The 9,896-nt window shown below is 40.2% G+C and overlaps 1 protein-coding gene across 1 annotated transcript in view; it reads left to right on the top strand.

The window, feature by feature from the left end:
- The window catches only part of MAP2 (microtubule associated protein 2), a 329,228-nt gene that overhangs the window by 169,573 nt on the left and 149,759 nt on the right, over positions 1–9,896 (top strand). The window contains 1 exon segment of the mRNA XM_042447021.1: positions 6,222–6,287. The gene's annotated coding sequence lies outside the window, so the exon portion shown is untranslated.

Raw genomic sequence — 9,896 nt, forward strand, 5'->3', positions numbered from 1 at the left:
GCCTTGCTCTATACTTCTTAGAACTCCCTAAATTTGCTTTCCCCCTCCCCATAAAAATTCTGCTCAGTGACATTTTTCTTCATTCCCCAAATTTTCATTGCAGAAATCTAAAGCTTCAGTTGAACACTTAGAAGAAGGAACTTTCAGTCCTTAAGATTTGCAACTTCGTCTTTTGGGGGATTTGATTATTCACAGAAGTTTATCACACTGCGTTCCTTCCGTGCGTTCTGAGAACGGAACGGAAGGAGCAGGGCCGAGTGCGGAACGAGTGGGGGATGGATTTTACCGCACGCATCCGTCCCTCATTCGTTCCGTTCCCCCTCTCTTCCGTTCTTAATCCATTCCAGAGGGGGAAATTTTTGAGAACTGTTCTGAACAGTTCTCAAAAAGCGTTCCCTCTGGAACGAAAAGGGCAGGGAAGAGAGGGGGAACGGAACGAGTGAGGGACGGGTGTGTGCGGTAAAATCCGTCCCCCACTCGTTTCCGTTTCCTGTCGGGCCGGGCCGAGAACCCGGTGCGATAAACTTCACAGATTTGATTATTATGTTCTCTCTAGCAATATTTAGGTCATCCAGTGTGACTCTGTGGTCAACTTTCACCATAGCTACACTGGAAGATGTAGAGATTCTTAGAGAGAACACTTCTCTAGACATTTGTACGTCCTCCAGTGCAATCCAATGGTCAATGTCCAGCAGATATTGATCATACAGTTGCACTGGAGGACCTAGAGATTCCTAGGCCAGTGTTCTGCTACCTAAGAAAAAACTGTTGTTGTTTTTAAATGCAGTTTTTCCACTTTCACAGGGATCCTGTGCCCTTAACCCCAGTGGACGTGGAGGACCCACTGTTTAGGCATCCTAAGAAAAAAGAGGCAGGCAATGTGATGAATGGAATGTGAACAAAAGAAATAGCTGTTAACAATTTTCATTGTCCCACTCTCTGCAATGTTAAAAACTGGGGGACTGAAAGACATGTACTGTAATTAGGAGGCAGAATTCATATTTGGAGGATAATGCCCTCATTTTGTCTCCCTTATTATCAGCACCCCTAATTTTATCCACGATGGCCTGCTCCCAATATGTAATCTTTTATATTTTCTTGCAGAGCAGTGAATACATCTGTGCAAACCATGACTGAAATTCTACATGCCCTACATTAATTGCCTTAGTTGCGTAGCTAAGTAATGTCTTATGGCCTAAGCTTGACTTACTGGGCAGCAGTCACTGCAAGCAACAGGGACTGTATTTTCCACCTCCTTCTTGCAAGCAATCTCTAGTGCGACAGAGAGAACCAGGGTACTTGTGAGATCGCTCACAGGAGGCTGGTGGAAACATCATTTTCCTGCATCATGATTGACTGGAGAATAGACCTTCATCCCTTGTAGAGGCTGCTGCCTGGTAAATCAGGATTACGTAGGTGAATTTCATGATCCCTACATATTCCCTACATTATTCAGTGCATAGGGATCATGAGGGGGGAAATGGGTAAAAGTGCTTATTAAGATGTTTATTATGTTGATCTATAACTATCTCAAATATGTTTTTCTCTATATGTGAAATTATAATAAATATTTTTTGGAAATGCATAATTCTAGGTTACACTTTTGTACTGTAATCTTGAATGACCAACATAGTTAAGAAATATTAGAAAAATAATTTTGGTTTATGCAGACAAAAACATCAGGGATCATTTTAAGCAGAGAGGTGGCCATGTGACAAGTATTAGCCAAATTTGGTTTTGTAAATGCTGACATTTTCAGCAATCCCCACACAAAAAGCACACATTTGTTTATATGAATGCTTTGCCTATAATATATAAATTGTATTTAATACAGCTTTAGGGCTTTTAAAACCAGACCTCACTTTAGGAAAAATTTACAACTCTTAATTGGCTTATTTCATTTCATTTCTTGTAAAATAAGTGGACTGGGCAAACCTAATCTGTTTTTTTCATTCCTATTATCTGAATGTTTAGATGCTGCAGACCATACCATGGTTTTGATTATATCTCCGTCTAATAGGTATCTCTAGAGCAAATAACTACTATTACCAATACTCTTGATTGCATCCCCTGAGCTAAAACATGCTGAATATTTTTTTTGCTGCAGTGGCACATCAGAAGGCATAGCAAGGTTGCTGATACTGAAGGCGCTTAGATGTCTCCCTTCTATTGATCATTCTGCTGAGCCAGAGGATGCTTAATTAATTTGTTTTAAAATTCCTCTGCATCTCATGGATGCTGCTTGCAAATCAATGTGAGCTATAGCCCTCATTCCAATCCGCTCATTTTAATACAGCTCATTACTGCATTGAGATGACTGGTGCCTCTTCCCCCCTCCTCCAGGGCTTTGCAAAGGCTGCAGGATAGAGCAGCATTTTGTCATGAGCTCATTGTAAACACACCGAAGCTTATTAATCTACACTCTTTTATACCAAGACACCTCTCCTCCATGTCTAACACACAATGAAGTTTGGCCTTGTTGTATCAAAACCCCCAAAAGAGTGAATTGCTCCTGTCAGGTTGGTGGACACAACTGCCCCAAAGCAACCCACCACCATGAAGTGCAGCCAAGTGAGACTCCTGGGCCTGGCTTACTAGGGAGCTGACAGTGATGAAAGAAGTGAAACAGAAACCAGAGCGATGATGGACGGTGGAAAATTTGGAGCTAGTCTGGCTGAACACGTGTCAGAGCTCATTGGAAGGCCTACAATGTGATGGTGGCAGTGAAGAAATTATACTGAGGAGCATTGCATCTGTATAGCACTGTTCTCTTGAGCTGTCTTGAGTGGTCAGGGGCCTTTTACACAGGGGCACACAAGAAGAAGATAAAGACCACTCAACAGACCACTGAAAAATTTGCAAGACATTTTGCCATCAAAATTGCTCAGATTTGCTCTGACTTAGATGTTGTAATTGAGATAGGTCCAGTGAACATAATCTTGCTGCCTGTTTTTCCTGTATTATTGGATATATTTCAGTTTGCCAGCCTAACAATGTGGATAGGCTCCTTGGAGAAGTGAAAGCCACCATGTGTATACTGGATCCTTGCTCTTCCTAGCTTCTGGAGGGGGACCAATAAAGTGGTAAGGGGAGTGGTGAATACCTCACTGCAGCAAGGAAAGTTTCCATTCTGCCTAAAGGGAATCGTGGTGAAGCCAATAATAAAAATAGTTATTGGCTAGTCTCCAATTTTTGGGCAAAGGTCTGCAGTGTGTGGTGGCTTCCTGGCTCTGGGGTTTTTTAAATGAGATGGAGTGTCTAGATCCATTTCAATTTGGCTTCAGGCTTTGTTAAGGAAAGGAGAAAGCTTTGGTCATCTTGGTGGATGACCTATACAGGGAACGGGATATGAGAGTGTATTCCTGTTGGTTCTTCTGGACCTCTCAGAGGCTTTCAATATCATCAACTATGGTATCATTCTGGGCCTACTCTCTGAGATGGGGAGACTGTTATGCAGTGGTTCTGATCTTTCTAGCAGGGGTGAACTCAGAGGTGCTGATGGATTTTTGTTCATTGCTCTGGGTATCTCCCTCTGAGATTCTGTTTTGTCCCTTGTGATGTTTAACATCTACACGAAACCATTGAGAGAGTCATCTGTAGTTTTGGGGTGCAGTGCCACCAGTATATTCAGGACATCCAACTATTTCTCTCATTCCCATCTGATTCAAAGGAAGTAGTATCAGCACTGAACCAATGTTTGTTGTTAGTAAGGATGAGGACAAACAAATTAAAACTTTATCCAGACAAGACAAAAATGCTCCTGGTTAGTCATAAGGCAGATCAGGAAATAGGGACTTTGCCAGTGCTGGATAGAGTTAAACACCTCCTGAAATCTCAGAATCACAGCTTGGGTGTTCTCCTCAACTCAACTCTATTCTTGGATGTCCAGGTTTCAGCAGTGTCCAGGGGTGTATTTGCACAGCTAAAACTAGTCTGCCAGCTATGCCCATTCCTTGAGATGTCAGATCTGGCCATACCAACATATGCCTTGATAGCAGCACACTTGGACTATTATTGTAACTCCCTCTTTGAAACAGCTTCACTGGATATCGGTTTGTTTCTAGATATAATTCAAAGTGCTGGTCATATAAAGCCCTATATTGTTTAGGTCGGGACCATTTGAAAGACCATGTCTCCCCATATGAATTTGCAAGGGTGCTAAGATCTACAGGGGAAGGCTTTAACTCAATCCTACCTCTATCACAGGCATGCTTGGTGAGGCCATGAGATTGAGCCTTCTCAGTGGCTACTCCACCCTCTGGAATCCCTTTCACATTAGATTAAGATGCCCCCCTCCCTGCTTTCAGAGGCAAATACTTTTTTGTTTAAGCAGGCTTTTAGTATCACTATCAGGGAGGTTTCTTATGGGGCTGTTTTTATTTATTTTTAACTTTTGTATGTGTTAAAATGAATTTTATACTGTTTTAATATAATTTTATACTGCTTTAAATGTGACAATGTTAATTGTATCATGTTTTAAGTGATTTCTTGAGTCCTACTTGGGGAGAAAGGTGGCATATTATATAAACAAACAGATAAACTACTTTTGGAATTCAAAACAAGTGAGAATTCACTGGCAGGTCGGTTGTCAAAGGTCTTTTCCACAATCCTGTCTACCTGGTGGGTGGGTGTGCTTGTTTCCAAAACTGTATTTTTCCCACTGTCATACTTTAAATATTTTTAGATCTGTACCTAAAATAGAAAGGTGTGAATCTTTCACACGTACACATCCTTGAGAGAAGCCCCACTTGTCACACAGAGATGCTGTGAAAGAACTGCTGAGAAGGAGGATTCTCATAGATGGAGATGCTGGCTCATACCTGCCATAAGTTCTTCTAGCTTATTCTCTGATCATTTCTTTTCTTTGGGAAGGGGAGAATATTCAAAGATATTTGAATGATGGCTAAAACGTTTCTTAAATGTCAGGAAACCCCGATGAGGAAAATTTTAGATGGACAAGAATCTTCACAATTGAGACTTGTTCTGTGCAGAAGATATATTTTCTAAACAAAATGTAGAGAAAATATTATGTTTTCCACCCAAAAGTCCACATGCAATTTTTTATAAGGGACAAATCCTGAACTGTGAATGATAGTCAAACACTATACAGTTTTTCACCAACTTTCTTACACAGAGGACAAAAATGGTTTTTATGAAGGTATACATCCCAAGCAAATGCCCTAAAAACATGAGATCCCGCTTGATTTTGGAGGTTAAGCAGTGTCAGCCCTGCATAGTACTTTGATGGGAGACCACCAATAAATACCAGATACTGTAGGGTGTGTTTCATGCCATTCAGAGAAAGGAACTGGCCAAACCACTGCTCAGTATTCCTTGCCTAAGAAAACCCTATGAAATTCATGGAGTCACCATGTCAACAGGCAATAGTAAGACTTGCATACATCACTAATTTTTTTTTTACTTCATGTATGTTACATCTAAACCAGCTCTAGCTGGGGATGCCTGATAACTTTATTTCAGTGCCTTTTAACTGGAGTTTCTGAAAAGTTAGAAGAATTCAAATGTGGAAAAATGAAAATGACATCCTACCAAAACTTAACACAATCCTTAAATAGACTAATCCATTATAGAAAAACTAACATGTTATTAATTGAGCCATACTTGTCTAACAGGGCATGTCTTAAGTTTGATAAAACATACTAAGGGCCAAAACAAACAGACCAAAAATGCTGGATTGGGGCCGCCGCAGAGCTGCATGACATGGCACCTCAGCAACACCACACCCCCAACCTGGCATTTTCACAGCACAAAAAGAAGCATCAGAAAGCCCACAAAGGTGCCTTTGCTGCTGTGGCGGTGGTTTTTCAGAGCTCTAGTGGCACAACGTGTCTAAACACCATGCTGCTGGAGCACCAAAAAACTTCCACCATGAGGGCAGTGGGGCGGCTTCACAGCGTGTTCCCAGCATCTTGGGAGCATGCATCATGCTTATGCGATGCCCTCAGGTCATTGGGAAGACACTGCATTTTGTCGGTCTGCTTTCCCCCTAAGATCACTGAACCCATAGGGAAGAAAAAGAGTTCTTTTTAAAAAAACCACATAAACATTAAGCCCAGAACCAAGAGAACCATTTGACCCAGAAGGAAATGTTTAGGATTAGACATAGAAATATCCACAGTGACAGAGACAAGGACAAGGAATCAAAATATTTTGAAAATAATTGCTTCTGAACTGAAAGGGAACTTATTTGTTTTTCACAGGATACTGAGACTTTTCTTGATTTCTTCAGGACAGACCACAGGAATTGCTACCACCTACGTAAATAGGTAAGATAGTTTTTCATGTTTTCATGTTGTGGGGAACAATCCTTGTTTTAAAACAGAGCGAGGCAAGTGGGCTGGATCACAGGGCCAATTTTCTTCCCCTCTGAACCACAGGGGGCTGCACTCTTCCCCTGCACCACACTGCACTGAATATTTGCTGCTGGAAGTGGAAACCACACTAAGGATACACAACCTGTGTTTTTTATTATCAACAAGGCACATGGAAAGAACACACCTTGGTTTCAATGAGAATCATACATGTTGGAGGGTTCCAGAAAAATAGTACTGGTTTAAAACATGGTACACATCCCTATGGACTTGGTTTAAACCTCCACATGCCGTTCAAAAGACCTCATGCTGCTGAAATGTGGATAGCTCAGCACCAAAATTAGTGATGGTAGAGAGTCTCTGGGTAGGTGGAGGTCTCATAAACAGGCAGGAAGGGAAAAAAACATATTCGCTATGTGTATCATTTCTTGGCCCTTTTTGACTCTGTATTTATCTCTTGTTTTGTTTTAAAGCATTTCTTTAGATTATTATTATTATTATTATTATTATTATTATTATTACGCTTTATTTATATAGCGCTGTAAATTTACACAGCACTGTACATATGATCATTTAATTAGACGGTTTCCTGCCCTCAAGCTTACAATCTAAGAAGACACGACACAAAAGGAGAAGGGAAAGGTGGTGGGAAGGGAACCAAGTCCAGCAGTTCTTCTCTTTCATCATGATCATGTTATAATTTGAGTATCTCTCTTCCTCATGTCAGGCCTCTCTTCATGTTTGTGTCTTTGGAATGTCCTCCCGGGTGAGAATTGACCTGCAATGTATGTTACTATCTTCCAGAAAATAGGCTGAAATATCTAAACCAGAGTCAGCATGGTGTAGTGGTTTGAGTTTAGGACTCTTAGGAGACCAAATTTAGATTAGGACTTTTGGGAGACCAAACTTCAAATCCCTGCTCAGCCATAGAAATCTACTGAGTGACTTTAGACAAGTCACATTCTCTCAACTTCAGAGGAAGGCAATGACAACACATACACACACACACTGCCGAACAAACCTTGCCGATAAATTCACCTTAGAGTTGCCATAAATTGTAAATGCTCTGGAGGAAATGACAACAACCAGGAGTGGGCAAAGTGTGATTCCAAGGATATTTTTATGGCCTTCAGTGTCTCTTGAATTTCTAGGTCAGTCTTTTGCTGGCTGAAAAAGAAGGTGAATTTCTGCACTGGGAGCCTGTAGGTACAAGGCCTTCCTGTGATTAAAAACAAAATGAAACAAAACATTTTTTGAAAATCAGAAGTGTATTTCTGGCCACTTTGGATTTTTTCTTTTAGATTTGAGTAATTCCTATTGACCCTGGAGGCTGCCAGGGCACAAAGATGGCCCCTGGACCTGCAATAGTTGCCCATCCTCATTTTACACTTCTGGATATTTTGGAGTATTGTTTGGTTGTCTAAATATACTGTCGTTAGTTTTGATTCCTGCTCTTGTCAGATTTGTTTTTATTATACTTTACCTAAAGTATTAGCCATCCCTGGTTCATCACTTAAGCCAGTGATGGTGAACCTTTTAGAGGCTGAATGCCCAAACTGCAACCTAAAACCCACTTATTTATTGCAAAGTGCCGTGTCCCTCTGGCTTTCTAGTAACAAACTATGGCAAACTCTATGCTGGGGCGACGGCACATGTGCACACAGAGAGGGCTCTGAGTGCCACCTCTGGCACGCGTGCCATAGGTTCGCCATCACTGACTTAAGCTGAAGACGTGCACTGTAAAATTATTTATCTAATATTCATTTACTACACAGAAATGGGTCAAGCAGGTATAATGTATTTTCAGAACAAAACAAATTACATTAAAAGCATGAAAAAATTAATTTTCACTCCCTTCTGGGAACTACCATTCTGTGGTCAAGTCAGAAATGTCTCCACATAATGACTGAAAATAGAGCTCCTAGGATGCTTTGCTAATATGAATGTGGTGTAAATATACACTATATATGGTCCCTGTGAACACAACTACTGTATAAAGAAAGATTTCTGTTCACAATGCATTTCAGAGATAACTTTGTCAAAGGATACATTTCACTAATTGAACCTCCAGTGTATACTTACCCCAGACTAGCTTGATTATCTCTTCCATCCTATTAAGTTGTAGGGAGGATTGGCCACACATGAGGTCCAGATATATGTCAGTCTGTAACAAAATGAGTCTGAGTATCCATTAGATCTAATAATTTTCACATTTGGGGAGTAGAATGCTCTCTTGAAGAACTGATTAAAGGTATCAAGGGATCCTAAGAAAGTCGCTGGGTGGAAAGTAGCTGGTGAGGGCAGGGAACTGTCTATTATTCCCTCTGTTGTAAGCCACTGGGATTCCCAGTGATTGGGTGGCATATAAATAAATCCTATTATTATTATTATTATTATTATTATTATTAAGAAAGATAAGGTGGCCCAGTGTTTTCTTTCCACCAGTGGACTCTCTAAAGTAGGAGTCTCTGAGTTGATTATGAGCTGATGAGCACATTTGTAATTTAGAGAAAGTGTCATGGACACATCACTTGGGACCATAGTTATTTTGCTTGTGAGGGATAGAAAATGCCATCTAAAATTATAATCACAAGTTATGAATAAAGATGAATCATTCATATCAAGAAAATTAGACATGTTCACAAGACAACAGATAAGAAAATATGGGACAAGTGCATGGTTTCAGGTAAATCTTTTCAGGATAATAAGGATTAACATCCTGCCATGGTGAGTGTTTTGACAGAATTAATATCTTTGTGGGAAATATTTCCCGTTTATTTATTTATTGCTTAAGTTGCATATCTGTTGTGATAAAGGATTGAACACACTGGAAAGCCAGAGCATTGATGAAAGGGTTTGGAGTTTGGGGGTGGAATTAGAGGCTTAAGAATCAGCATGTGGGCCAGATATGTCCAAATTCACATTGAGTGGAGATCTGTCAAGCCTATTCTGTTTAAACCCGGATTATAAACTCTTCAGGCCAGATATTTGCCTTTTAAATAGGGTTTAAAATGTATAGAGTTATTAAAGCAGAATTATTTGCCCACAACAGTCTATGACACTCAGATGCCTTTTAAGCTACCCACGACCTGGTTCTATTCTAACTTTCAGCCCTTGTTTCTTGTTTCATCCTTGTGTCTCCTTCCAAATCTACAGCATTCAGTCTTCTGAAAATTTCTTGTCTACTCATCATGACATTGACTATTCTTGTGTCTAGATCACACAACATGGAATTCCTCTCATCAAAAGTCCATGTTGCCTCCTTTTTCTTCACCTTCAGGTTCCTTCTCAAAGCACAACTTTTCTGTAAAGTTTTTCATTTTATTCATTTAATCCTCAATTAACTTGGTTAACTGTAACCAAGTTAAAAGAATATGTCACTTATTTTTCTGGTGCTCATCGCAACCCACCTTCCTTATTCCTTCGTGATCTTTGGTTTTAAATTGATTGTTTGTTTTCAATCTTGAGCTGCTTGGGAAACAGGGGGGCATCTATTTTTCTCTGTGAACTCTGCAAGATGGTATGTGGACTGGTGCATAATACATACATACATACATACATACA

The sequence above is a fragment of the Sceloporus undulatus genome, chromosome 1 (genome assembly GCF_019175285.1).
Source record: "Sceloporus undulatus isolate JIND9_A2432 ecotype Alabama chromosome 1, SceUnd_v1.1, whole genome shotgun sequence".
Taxonomy (NCBI): domain Eukaryota; kingdom Metazoa; phylum Chordata; class Lepidosauria; order Squamata; family Phrynosomatidae; genus Sceloporus; species Sceloporus undulatus.